Here is a 13,177-nt window from a genome sequence, read left to right as displayed (position 1 = left end):
GCTCACTGCTAGGCTCCTGGCCCTGCCTCTGCAGCCTCCACTGTCCCACCACACCCTGGGCCTGCCTTCAGCCTCACCCCATCACCTCTGCTGCCCCACCTCGCCCAGGCCCTTCCCTGTGTCTCACGGGCAGCCAAGCTCCATGTCTGCATCTGTCCGGGGGGAGGGAGGGTGCTCCATGTCTGCTGAGAGTGCAGGCCGGCCAGGCCTCAGTTCTGCCCAGAGCCACCTCTTCGGGGGCAGCCACCCCCGACACTCAGCTTTGCTCCCCCCAGAGAGCCCTTCGACCGCGAACCCCGTGTCTGGGGGCAGGGGCAGCAGCGTTTGGGGCAGGCCCTCCAGGCCAGCTCAGCAAAGCGGCCCGGCACCCGCCGGCAGGGGCAGCCCAGAACAATGTGCAGGCAGGGGCACGAATGCACAGGAAACCCGGGGCTGGGCACCCCTCTGACCCCAGGCGCCTGACCAAGACCGTGCCCAATAAAAGAGCAGTGCAAGCAATCATCTTGCTGGCACCTCATCTACCCCTCACGCGGCGCTCGGTCCCCTCGGCACCACGCTGCGTGCACATCTTCGGAGATGAGGGCTCCCTCTGGCTAGACCTCGGGCCCCCCCCTCACCATAGGCTCCTGAACCCCCATCCCGTCTCTTCTATCCCCACAGCCTACAGCCTGAAGGCCGGAACCCCACCCTGCCACCACCCCATCCCCGTCCTCCTCCATGACCTGACCCTGCCCTCACGTCCAGCCTCTTCCCCAAACCCCACCTCGGGTCCCTCACTTCCACCAACACCTGCCAGGTACCAGTGTCTGAGGGAAGAAGTCCATTCAGGCCCGGAACCAGTGCAGACCCAGCTGCGGGGGGAGGGCTCGGACATGGCCTTGGGTTTGGTCCCGGACCAAGAGGTCTCCGTTCTTCATCTGTAAAACGGGGATCACCTTTTCGGACTGATTGGATTGTCGCGAGATGTGTAAAGAGCCTGGCGTGCAGCGGGCACCCAGGAGATGGAGCAGGTGGGGGTGAGGTCAGCGGCCCCCCACCCTGGCTCAGGACGCTGAGCGCTGCCAAGGCCGGGTTGGCAGGCAGGTCCGCAGGCCGCGCGGTGATGGGCAAATCCCTGTGACAGGGAGGGTACAGGGCCATCCTCCTGACTCGGCCCCTAGCCTGGAGCCTTTGGGCATTTCTGGTGCCACAGTGCCCCCTGGTGGCCATGCAGCCTACCGCGAAGGACGGCGCCTCCACCGCCTTCTCTGTGGCCCTGAGCAAGACTCAGTTGGCGCCATTTAGAAACGAGACCCGGGCTGCTCCCAGGCACCCACTGTCCTCCCTGCTCCTGGCTGCTGTTGGCACCCCACCCCCCAGGCCTGGACTGGGAGACTTTCCCAACATCTCCCACCCTCCAAAAGGACAGGAAGGTCTCCATACAGAATTATTTTGGATTGGCTTTTGCCGCAAAGACAACACCTGGCACTTCAGTGGGGGAGGTAGAGACTGTAGGTCAGGGGATTCCTGGTGGGGGGGCACCCCATCCCCCTCACTGGGCTGGAGCCTGTTGTAGGAGACGCCAAGCGAGTCTGGTGTCAGCTCCAGAGGCAGGACCCCTCCCCCCCCCCCCCCCTGCTGGGTCTAAAGCAGCCCCCCCCCCCCCCCCCGCCCGACTGTACCTCCTTTCTCCCCCACTCCGACCCCTGAGGCCTCCCTCTGGTCATTATCCCAGGGCACAGCCCTGGAAGAAACTTGGGGTTTGCTGGGTTCCACATCCCTGCCTTGCTTGACACAGGCAAAGTGAGGCCTTGAGAGGGCAAGGGGCCAGCCAGGCTCCCGGCTGGTCATGGCAGAACCAGGGTGGACCCGCTCCTCCTGAATCCCCCTGCCCTGGGCAACTGCGACTACCTCAGGGATTTCAGGAGCGTACTGAGTTCGTAGGGCCCGGAGTGCCCCTGCTGGCTGGCCTCACGGCCATCCCTTAGACTACGGGTTGGAGAGGCGGAGTGGGGAAGGCGCCACGGGCCACACCAGGCTCCCTCTGACGGCCACGTCTTCCTTTGACGCAGGGCGCTGCGCAGAGCTACAGGTCCACATCACCGAGGCCACGGCCACAGCAGCCGAGCAGAGGGAGTTGATCGCGCGCTTGGAGCAGGACCTTAGTACCATCCAGTCCATCCAGCGGCCGGACGCCGAGGTGAGCCTGCCCCCTCACCACCCGCCCCGAGCCTTGAGCCCTTAGCCAATAAAACTTCACGGGTTAACCGGCGCCAGCTCCTCAGGCAGCTGGTGTCCACCTGCCCCCACAGGGCCCACAGGGCTGTCACCCACAGCCTGTGTTGCCTGCACACTTCACCACAAAGGCCCAGTTCGGGACGCCAGGCCACAGGGCACAGGGCCAGGCTGGGAACTCCGCCCTGGGAGCTGTGGGCCGCCGCCGGGCAGGACGACCCACCCATCCCACAGCTAGAGGACCTGAGGCCCGGGGCTCACGGAAGGCTGGAGCCCACGGAGCCCTTGGAGGTCACTCTGTCACCCGCCGCATTTTCTAGATGCAGAAATGGGGCTCGGAGAGAGCAGCTGGGCCGGCCCGGCGAGGCCCGGTGGCCCCATGATGGTACACCGCTGAGCTCCCGCCTCGGGGTCAACCCAAGGCCCAGCCTTCCCTTCGGGGGCCCACGGGAGGCATCCTCCAGGCCCCTTGTGGCCGCTGGGGTGCCCAGTGACTCCACCAGACCACCCCACCTGTCCCTTGCCCCCCACTTGCTTGGCATCCCGAAAGGCTGCGTTCGGTGGCACATAGGGAGCAGCTACCCCTTCCTCCCACCTGCAGGGCGCAGCTGAGCACGGCCTGGAGAAGGTCCCAGAGCCCATCAAGGAGGCCACCGCCCTGTTTTTTGGTAAGGAGGGGCTGGCCCCTCTCGGAGCCAGCGACGGGCAGGGCGGGGGCAGGGAAAGCAGAAAGGAGGCGCTACCGTCAGCCCTGATCCCTCAAGAGCACTCCCCGCCCTCCAAGAAGGTCAGGGCCCCCCGCCCCAGCAACGCAGCACCGACCAAAGAGAGGGGGCTGGGTCTGCCACTTGCCCTTCTATGCCTTAGCTTGACACCCCCGCCCAGGACCCTGGCCCCCTTTGCCCTGCCAATGGCCTGTGGGCGGCTGATGGCTGGTGGTGAGCTCCCCAGGGAGGCCTCAGCACAGAGATGCAGCCAGAGAGCTCCCAGCGCGGCTGGGGAGGTGGCCTGCTCGGGTACCAGTGTGGAGGAGGAGCCTGGGCTGATGGGCCAGGACGTTGGAGGGAGGCTCTCACGGCTTCCCAGTGTCCTTGCACTTCCCCAGGAGCAAGCGGAGGGGAGGGGGTCTTCCGACAGATGCAGGGGTCTCAGACCCGAGGACTGAGGAGTGGGGGCCTGGGGCCCTCCCCTTCTGGGATCCCTATTCCCCTGGACATCCCTTCCCTCCCCCGGCCTCTCAGCACCTGTGCTCAGAACCTGGGTGTTCTACCTCATGGTCCTTGGCCAGAGCTCCCTCTGGGCTGGGGCTGCCCGACCTGAGGGCCCACTGGTGGGTTCTGCCTCCCGCCACCCCAAGCCACTCTCCTCCACCTCCTAGGACCCTCGGCACTGGCCAGTGGCACCCTCCCCGAGGGCCAGGTGGACTCCCTGCTCTCCATCATTTCCAGCCAGAGGGAGCGTTTCCGTGCCCGGAACCAGGAGCTGGAGGCTGTGAGTCACATTCTTCCCTCCCTTATGCCCTTGGACCTGAGGACACAGTGGGGGACCCACAGGCTTCGGGGCAGAGAGTTGTGTCACAGACCATAAACCACAGAGGGGTTAGATTTGTTCTGTGCACTCAGGGAGGGCTTCCTGGAGGAGGTTCTGCCACGCTGGGCTTTGAAAGAAGACTTAGACACTCAAAGTAGAGGAGACTAGGTGAGCAGAGACAGGGGGCCAACAAGCCCGAAAGGCTGTGCCAGGGCTGCAGGAATAAGACCCAGAGGGCCCTACTGCCGGGCTGGGGTGCTACCCAAGGATTTAAGCAAGGGAGTGACACCGTCAGAATGGAGGGTAAGAAGGGTCACTCGGCAGCCAATTCAGGACAGAACCTGGCCTGGGAAGACGACTGGAGAGTGGTCACCATCGTCCAAGAAGAAACATCTAAATCGGGTGGGGGACTGAAGACAAGGGCAGGGCGGAGAGAGGAAGGGCCTCAAGCCCTATAAGGAGGAGCAATCGGGACACGTTGAGGAGCCCCGTGGGACTGGGAGAGCACCCGGCTGGGGGCCTTCCTGGAGGGGCGCCGCAAGAAAGGGGTGGTCTGCGAGGTGACCTGTAATGTGAGGTGCCTCCCTGGGGTGACTGCGATGCCAGCAGGGTGGCTGGGGTCCCGGAACGGGGGACAGGATACAAGAGAGGGGGTCAGGGAAGAAGTGAAGGGAGCATGAGCAAGGGATGCCCAGGACACAAAGGCCAGGCCAGGGCGTGCCCACAGAGGGAGTGAGCGCTGGATCCGGATTGCAGAGGGCCTGGTGACAGACCAGAGGAGTACCTGGAGGGGGCGCTGTCCCCGCCTTGGGGACTCCGCAGACTCCCCATCCCCCAGAGCCAGGCCAGGTCACCCCTGAGCTCTCCCAGTGTGAGCAGGAGCCCGGAAGGTTTCCATCCTTCTCAAAGAGTCACTGCTTGAGCTGATGATGGAATTTCTAGACCCTTCCTCTCCAAACCCACAGCTGTGCCCGTGGGATTTCCAGGCTGGGGCCAGGGAGAGGCTGACATTCACTGGGTGCCCACAGCGGGCCAGGCCTGCTGCTGGTCCAGTGGCAAGGGTGGGCCAGCTCCAGTGGGACCTCCTGTGACCTGGGCTCCGGGGCAAGAGGCTTCAAACGGGGGCATGGTCAGGCCTGCTCACGCTCACACTCACACTCCCCTCGGGGACTAGGGACAGCCATGCAACGGGATGCCAGGCAGCCCTTAAAAGGAGGCCTTCAAAATAGATTAAGTGGAAGGAGAAGTGTTTTACAGTATTCTACCTTTTGCTTTAAAAAATCTAGGTGTTTTTTAATCAGGTACTGACTTTTTAAAAATTGTGGTAAAACACACATAACATAAAATTCACCATCTTAACCATCTTGAAGTGTACAGTTTGGGGACATTAAGTACGTTCACGTTGTTGTACAAACATCCGCACCATCCAAGTCCAGAGCTTTTTTCATCTTCCCAAACTGAGACTCTGTCCCCACTAAACACTAACTCCACGCCACCCCCCGAGCCCATCCCCAGCTCACCACGCTTCTACCCTCTGTCTCTGTCACTTGACTACACTAGGGACCTCGTGTAAGTGGAATCATACAGTATTTGCCTTTGTGTGGCTGGTGTATTTCGCTGAGCAGAATGTCCTCAAGTTTCACCCATGTTGTAGCAGGTGTCGGAATGTCCTTCCTTTTTCAGGCTGAGCAATATTCTGTTGTGCCGTATACCAAGTTGTGTTTATCCATTCATCCATCAAGGGACCCTTGGTTTGCTCCCATCTGTTGGCTGCTGTGAACCGTTCTGCCATGAACATGGGATGTGCAGATATTTCTTGGAGCCCCTGCTTTCAGTTCTTTCGGGTAGCTACCCAGAAGTAGAATATCTGGATCATGGGATAATTCTATGCTTCATTGTTTGAGGAACCGCCCCTACTACTGTGTACTCTTTAGTCCTGTTTGAATTTTTTTGACAGTATGAAGAAAACACCTACTTAAGCATTTGGATAAGCTGAAAACTGAGGTCCTTTTTCATTTGCTCCTGGATTAGCAAACATTAAAACCGCATAGCGTCTGATTCCATTTATATGAAATGTCCAGAAGAGGCAAATCAAAAGAGACAGAAAGATTAGTGGTTGCCAGGGGGTAGGAGAAGAGGGAAGGACTGATGGGTTTGGGGTTTCCTTTTGGGGTAACAAACATATTGTGGAATGAAATCGTGGGGATGGTTCACCATATTTACTGCGAATATACTAAAAAAAAGAATCATACACCTAAAGACAGTGATGTTTGTTATATGAATTACATCTCGATAGTTCTTTCAAAGGTTGCTGATACCATAAACAAACAAAGAAGACATGAAGGAGCCTGACCCCAAATCTGTCTTCTGCTTGGGGTGGGGTCACAGGAGGAGAAGGGGACTTGCCAGAATCTAGAAGGTCAGAGAGATGGCCACAGGCAAAGAAGGGGCCCTAGGTAGATGAGCAGGACCTGTGTCAGCCTGGAAGCCTCCCCACCCCACCCCTTCCCCCGCGGGCCCTGCCGGCCCGCCCACCTGCCCGCCTGCCCCCAGGAGAACCGTCTGGCCCAGCACACCATCCAGGCCCTGCAGAGCGAGCTGGACAGCCTGCGTGCAGACAACATCAAGCTCTTCGAGAAGATCAAGTTCCTGCAGAGCTACCCGGGCCGTGTAAGTGCCCTCCCCAGTTTCGGCCCCAGGTGTACCAGGCAAGGAGAGAGGGCTACCAGGCCCCCCAAGGCAAGAGGGTTGGGGGCAGTGGCCTGCTGGGCAGCACTGGGGGCCATCCAGCCCACCCTGCCTGCCAGCTATCCTCCCTGAGCTGGGGAGAGTCCCCCACAGTGTGGCCTTTGTGCAGTTCATTTGTCAGAACAGCCAGGAGGTGATGAGGTTCAGCAAGAGGCAGGGCTCACAGGCCGCAGGCCCATTGGCCCCGGTGTCCCCTCTATGAAATGGGAGTGATCCACTAGCAGATCCTAGGATCCTAGGGTTTAAATCCAGGGCTGTTGAGCATGCAGGATAGGCCCTGGGGAATCCATATGTTCTAAACTTAAATTCTTTAAAAACAAAACAAAACAGACTTTGGTCCAATATCCCCCAAACCAATCAAGGAAACAGAATAAAAACCCACTCACTCCATTCTGGGCCTCGGAGGGCCCTCCCTGGCTTCTCTCAGCCCCCAGGCCTCACAGGGGAACCCCTCGTGGGAGGAAACCCTTCTGTGACTGTGGGAGACAGGGTGGCCTGTAGAAGCTCGGGGAGCAGTGACACTCGGGGTGGGGGCCTCCAGAGGACAAGACCTTCCGCCCCATCCCCCACTCCACCTGTTGGAACTGCACTCAGGCCACCAGAGGGCGCCAGACTCTGCGTAAACTAGTACACGGTACCCAGTGCCCGGCTCCCGGCTCTGGTGCCCCACGGCCACCCTGCACGCTCCCCGTGGACCCCTCCCAGACCCACCGGCCCGCACTGGCCCAGCCCTGTCTGATGTACACTCAGGCCCCAGACTGGGCTTCAGTTCCCTCTCCCTGCCCTGAGTCACCGTGGCCCGGAGCCTGGTGGGAAGTCTCCGAACTCGGGCAGTGCTCCTGCACGTGTGGCCCTGGCCACATTCAAGCTGTCCCCCGGCCCTCTCCGGCTCTAGGGCGTGGGGCCCCTCCCCCACCGCCACCGTGCTGGTGGGGAAACTGAGGCTGCCCTGTGGTCCTGCCAGCCTCAGGATGCCTCATCCCTGCCTTGTTCCTGTTGGGCCCTCAGTGACTGGGTCTCTCTCCTCCTTGTGCAGAGCGCAGGCAGCGACGACACGGAGCTGCGGTACTCCTCCCAGTACGAGGAGCGCCTGGACCCCTTCTCCTCCTTCAGCAAGCGGGTGCGGGAGCCCACAGAGGCTGCTCACTGGCCGGGCTGCGGGGAAGCCTGCAGGACCCACCAGCTTGCCGGGCCTCAGCCTGCCCTATGCCCTCATGCCAGCAGCCCTGCCCAGCCTCACCCTGCTCCCCGCCGCACTGCCCCCCCACACCCCCCGGGCCAGCAGGGCAGCCTCCATGGAGGCCCAGGGTGCACCCCGGGCGGGCCAAGGGTGCCAGGAATACCTGGTGGCTACGTGAGGGTGTGTGATAGGGAGTGGGCTACCCCGTGCGCCTGCTCGGGGGTCGGGCAGACAAGCGAAGGGCCCCCGGTGTCATGTGGCCTCCGAGAGGGCAGAGGGAGGCAGCTATCCCGGGAGCCGCTCACAGACGTTGGGCGAGCCTAGGGTGTCACGCTGAGTGGAGGGGGACACCGGGGAGGCCCCCAGCAGCCCGCTGGCGTCCCTCTCTGCAGCAAGCTGGGGCCTATGGGGCCCTTGGGGTCCTCCCCTCACCCTCCCTCCCTCTTCAGGAGCGGCAGCGGAAGTACCTGAGCCTGAGCCCTTGGGACAAGGCCACGCTCAGCATGGTGAGTTCCCTCCTCTGTGCTCAGCTGGGACACGCCGGGACCTCTGACTCTGGGCCTCCAAAGACCTCTGCCCTCGGTCCCATCTGGAGAAGTCCCAGGGACCCCACTCACCCCTCCCAGACCCTGCCAGGAGCGGCCATGGGACCTAGAACAAGGGTCCCTTCTCCTCCAGGACAGCTCGTCCGGTAGTACCATTCCTGGAGGGTTCTGGAATTGTGCTGCAGGGGGAGCCATTCCCTAGAATTCCTGTGGCCCAGGTTCCCAGCCCATACAGTGGGAGACCACAGCGGGCTGTCCCTCCTCTTGCGGCCCTGGGTCCTTCACTGCAGGAACCTGGGGCAGCCCTTCAGGGGTGGGTGAGGCCTGCCCCACCCCCAGGCCACACCTTGTTGCTCCCCAGGGGCGACTGGTTCTCTCCAATAAGATGGCACGCACCATTGGCTTCTTCTACACGCTATTCCTGCACTGCTTGGTCTTCCTGGTGAGTATCCAGGCAGGCGGCCAGGGATCCTTCACCACGCTTCCCGGACCTCCAAGGGCAGCAGGGTCAGTCTTGTGGCCTGGCACCCTGGGCCAACCCCGGGCCACACTGTGCTCCTGGCCACCTCTCTCCCCTTCAAGGGGACGAGCCCACCCATCAGGCCCTCTGGCTGGGGCAGCAGCTCGGCCACTGTGTGGAAACGGCCTGGCTGACTCCATCCACGGCCCCGTCCTGGAGGGGCGTCGGGGGAGGGCATGGCCACTGTGGGAGCCCGAGGCCGGCCGGGAAGCGGGTCTGACTGACTCTACTAAGGAACAGCCAGGTGGGCTGCACAGGCAGGGATATCTTGAGCTGAATCTCCTCAAGTACAGAGTGACCGTCCTGGGGAAAGTCTGCCGTCCACTGAGTCAGGGAATCGGAGAGGGTAGGGCATGCCCGTGAAGGCTGCAGCCTCGGGGACTCCCGTCCCCAGCGAGGCCACAGGCAAGATGGCCCCTCCGTGGTTAGCCTGGGCTCCAACTCTGGCCCCAGGGCCCAACAGATCCCGGCCTGCCAGTGTCACACACAGCAGTGTCAGGGACAGTACCCTCACGGCGAGGCCTGTCTGACCGTGTGTGAAACAGGCGGGGGCACAGGGACATCTCTGAGGCCCTCCTGCCCTGGGGCCCAGCCCAGGAGAAGCGTCATGTGCGGCCGGGAGGCCAGGCCCGGGGGCTAGAGGTGGGCTGCAGGAGGGGCAGTGCGTGGGGACAGACAGCTCACTGTGTCTCTGCCTGGCCAGGTGCTCTACAAGCTGGCGTGGAGCGAGAGCATGGAGAGGGACTGTGCCACCTTTTGTGCTAAGAAGTGAGGACAGCGCCCGAGTCCCACCATACCCCTGCGCTGAGCCCCGCCGCACCACCGAGCTCCTCCTGTGCCCCCCACCCCCAGCCCTCCACCACTGCCGCCCACTCTGGCCCGCCCCCAGCTCCCCAGCACCCACCCTGTCACGGGGTGCACGCCCCCTGGGGATCCCCGCGCCCCCCACACACGTGCACGCGCGCGCACACACACACACACACACACACACTTCCCTCCTTTTTACCCTTGGTCTCAGCAAAGGTTTCTATCCCCAACAGGTTCGCCGATCACCTGCACAAGTTCCACGAGAATGACAACGGGGCGGCAGCCGGTGACTTGTGGCAGTGATGTCCTCGGGCCTCCCCAACACGACAGTGATGGCTGCACCCCCCACCCCTTGCTTGTTCAGCTGCTTCTAATGACTTAGACTTTCCTGAAGAGTTACCCACAGAAACTGCCCTTGCCCTCCAGCCACCCGTGCCAGAGGCCCCAGGTCCCCCTGGGCCCCCTTAAGGGAACGTCAGCCACGTCAGGCCCCCTAGATCCAAAAAGGCCCCGAGGCCCAGCCAGGCTGAGTCAGAGGGGCCCCTTCAGCCCCATCTTAGGCTGGGGACCTGGCTTGGGCCCCGCCCACAGCCTGACCACTAGCCCTGGTGGCAGTCCCTTCCCATCGCCAGCTGTGATGCTGATTTGTGTCCCTGCTGATTCTGGCCATGGTTCATCCAGTTGGGATCCCCTGGGCCTCTCTGTGCCTGGTCTGAGATCCCCTAGGGCTCCCCTACAATCTACCACCACCACCTCCCCCCAAGAGATAGAGGGCCCTTCCTCACAGGCCAGCAGGCTTTGAGTCTTGCCTTTGTCACCACCCCCACCCCACCCTGAGAAGAGGGGAAGCCCCAGAGGGCGTGGGATAATTTCTGTTACCTCCTCCCTGCCCCCAGACCCGTTGTGAGTTTTGCTTTCTTCTTTAGCAAGATATTTTGGCTTCTAGGCAAGGAGGGATCTCCAGTGAGCCCCTGTGCCCCAGGCTTTTCAGACCCAAGGACTGGCCTGAGGGGCCCAGGTGCCTCTCAGCCAGGGCAGAACGGGCCCGTGGACCACCCTAGCATGGCCACCTTGAGGCCACTGGCTGATCTTCCTAAGTTAGATTTGCACTTGCGCGTTCAGCTTTGCACATTTCGAATAAACACATGGTTGCAGCTACGCTGGTGCCCATGCTCTGCGACTCCGGGGGGCCAGGTAGCCCGTGGGTGCCTGCAGCGACACGCCTGGGAGCTGGGACTGGACCTTTCAGCTGCTCTGCTGATATGACGCATGACCCCCAGCACACGGGAGCTCTCTTCCTTTTCCCATCCCCCAGGAATTCCGGGAGTGGGTCCAGACCTTTGCTGGAACCCAGACCCACAATGTCTGAGTTCTCTTGAGCAGATAAGCAACCCGATCAAAAAGAGAAATCTATTCCTTTAAAAAAAAAAAAAAAAAACCCTATCAGGCTGCATCTGGATGTGTGATGCGTGTCGGAGTGTGATGTCAGCTCCTGGGGAATCCCTCCTTCCCTTTCTGGGTGCCCTGGAGCCATGCACTCTGTGCCCCTTTCCCTTGGGTCCCTGCTTGCCAGGCACTGCAGAGCCCATGCCCACCAAGCCCCCTGAGTGTCGGGTTTGCACCGAGCCACCGGTCAGCCCTAGCCCAGCTCCACTCATGTGGGTCTCTTCCCACCCAGACCGAGGGGCTCCCTCTTGGTTTGTGGTGGCTGGCGTTACCCCACTGGCCATGTGGCCCTTGAAGCTGGCTCCACACCCAACTCCCACCCCACAGTGCACCAGGCCAGTGTTCCCTGTACTATCCCGGTCTCAGTTCTAGTCCTGAACACTCTAGAGCTTATACATCCAGGGGCACCTCTTTGGAGTCCCATCCTCAGCACCCCTCACCATCTGCCCCATCAGGGACCCCAGATGAACCCATTTTCCCTGACTCTCATTCCTGTCACCATGACAGAGCTGGTCTTGGCCAATCACTGGCACCCTCCACCCTCCACCACTTCCACATCTCCCACCAGTTCCTCCTTATGGGTCGGAGTCACAAACAGCTGGCTCCTCCTCACTTCCTCCTCCCTGGGGATCAGAGCTATTGTCCTGCCCAGGACCCTCCCTGGCCAATGACAGCCCACCGGCACAGCTCAACCCACTACCCAGAACCAGGTTAGTGGGGGGGGGGGAGGCTCTCCCATCTCCCAGAAGGGTGGGGCCCACAGCCAGGCCACCCACACACACTCCCAGCTCTCCTGGCTTCATTCATAGACCTCCTGGTTCCCAGCCAGCAGTAGAGGCCTCTGTGCGGCTCCAATCGATAGCCGGTCCACGTCTAAGCTTTCATTAAGCGTCCGCTGGCCGGGTCCCACTGAGAGGGCGGTTCGTGTGTGTGGAAGGGAAGAGACTAGGTACCAGGACCTCCGACGAGACCCGCCTTGCTTCAGCACCCTGGAAGAGGGCAGCCCAGGGCTGGGGGGCAGGAAGCGAGGGCTCCAGGCCAGTCTCCACCTTCACCAACCCACTGCTCCTCTCTAGGCCCACCCTTTGCATCTCCGAGATTGGGATAAAAACCCTTCTTTGCCTGTCCTGCTTCCTGGGAAATCAGAGGTGACAGGGCTTTGTGAAAGGTTAAAGGGCTCTCCACAAAGGTCAGGGATCACTCTGGGAGGAAGAGGGCAACAGATGGAGGCACTCTCAGCTAGCAGCTGCAGAAGGCTAAGTCAGGGCAGGGAGAACTGATCTGACCACCTGTGGGGCCTGAGGGCTTGGGGCAGGAGGCAAAGGAGAGGACGGGAGAAGGAGCTCCGGCGCCCTGCCCCCTCTCCCCAGGAGCAAGCAATAGGTCTGATGTTTGAGCTGCCCTCCCACTCCTCCCGGACCCCTTTCTGGCCTCCTGGAGGCCCCAGCTTGCCAGGGGTCAGTCCACAATTGCTCCGCAAAGACCAGCAGGAGTCTGTTTTCTTAGCCAGAGTGGTCTCTGCCCTAACCTATGCCTTGGGTTTTCGGGCTGCAGAACCCAGCGATGGTGAAGAAGCCAGGGCTGTGTCTGCCCCCCATCAGCCCCGTTTGACCTCTGAAGATCTCTTCGGGTGGCGCCCGTCTCCCCGACACTGTGAAGGTGCGTAGATGGGGCAGTGCTCGATGGGGCAGTGCTCGGGTCTTCCCCGCCCTGTAGCCCTTGGGCTATTTCCGGCAGGGGGAGCGCCGAAAGGAGAGGGCGTGGTGCTCGCCCTCGGGATTTATGAGAACCAGACGTCGACTTCCCCTGTTGCGACATCTGGGCCTCCTCGAGGCTCCCTTTGTTCCCGCGGCGTAAGGTCCAGGACAGTGGCGGCCTCCGCCTGGCGCCCATCCCAAAGGGGCGCCCACGACCCCATACACCCCACTATTCGGGCCACCCACCCGGCCCCCACCCACCGCGCTCCCGGGGAACGCTTCCGCGCAGGGGGGGTGACTCTCGCCCCAAAGGGGGCGGCTGCAGGCCAGCTCCTAACCCCCTGGGCCCCAGGGCTCGGCCGCCGCAGCCGCAGCCCCAAGGAAGCTAGCTAGCACCAGCCGCGGGCGCGGTTCGGGCTCGGCGGAGGCCTGGGGGCGCGCCGGGGGCGGGGTCGGCGCGGCCCAAGGCGGGCGGGGGGCGGGGCCCGCG

The 13,177-nt window shown here is 62.1% G+C and overlaps 1 protein-coding gene across 1 annotated transcript in view; it reads left to right on the top strand.

Moving 5' to 3' along the window:
- The first annotated feature begins 12,570 nt into the window (after window positions 1-12,570).
- The window catches only part of SH2B2 (SH2B adaptor protein 2), a 26,610-nt gene continuing 26,003 nt past the window's right edge, over window positions 12,571-13,177 (top strand). Inside the window, exon 1 of the mRNA XM_021700416.2 lies at window positions 12,571-12,649. The gene's annotated coding sequence lies outside the window, so the exon portion shown is untranslated. The remainder of the gene's footprint in view (window positions 12,650-13,177) is intronic.

The sequence above is a fragment of the Neomonachus schauinslandi genome, chromosome 5 (genome assembly GCF_002201575.2).
Source record: "Neomonachus schauinslandi chromosome 5, ASM220157v2, whole genome shotgun sequence".
Classification (NCBI taxonomy): Eukaryota; Metazoa; Chordata; class Mammalia; order Carnivora; family Phocidae; genus Neomonachus; species Neomonachus schauinslandi.
The sequence above is the reverse complement of the archived record's forward strand: the minus strand, read 5'-3'. Positions and strand labels throughout refer to the sequence as shown.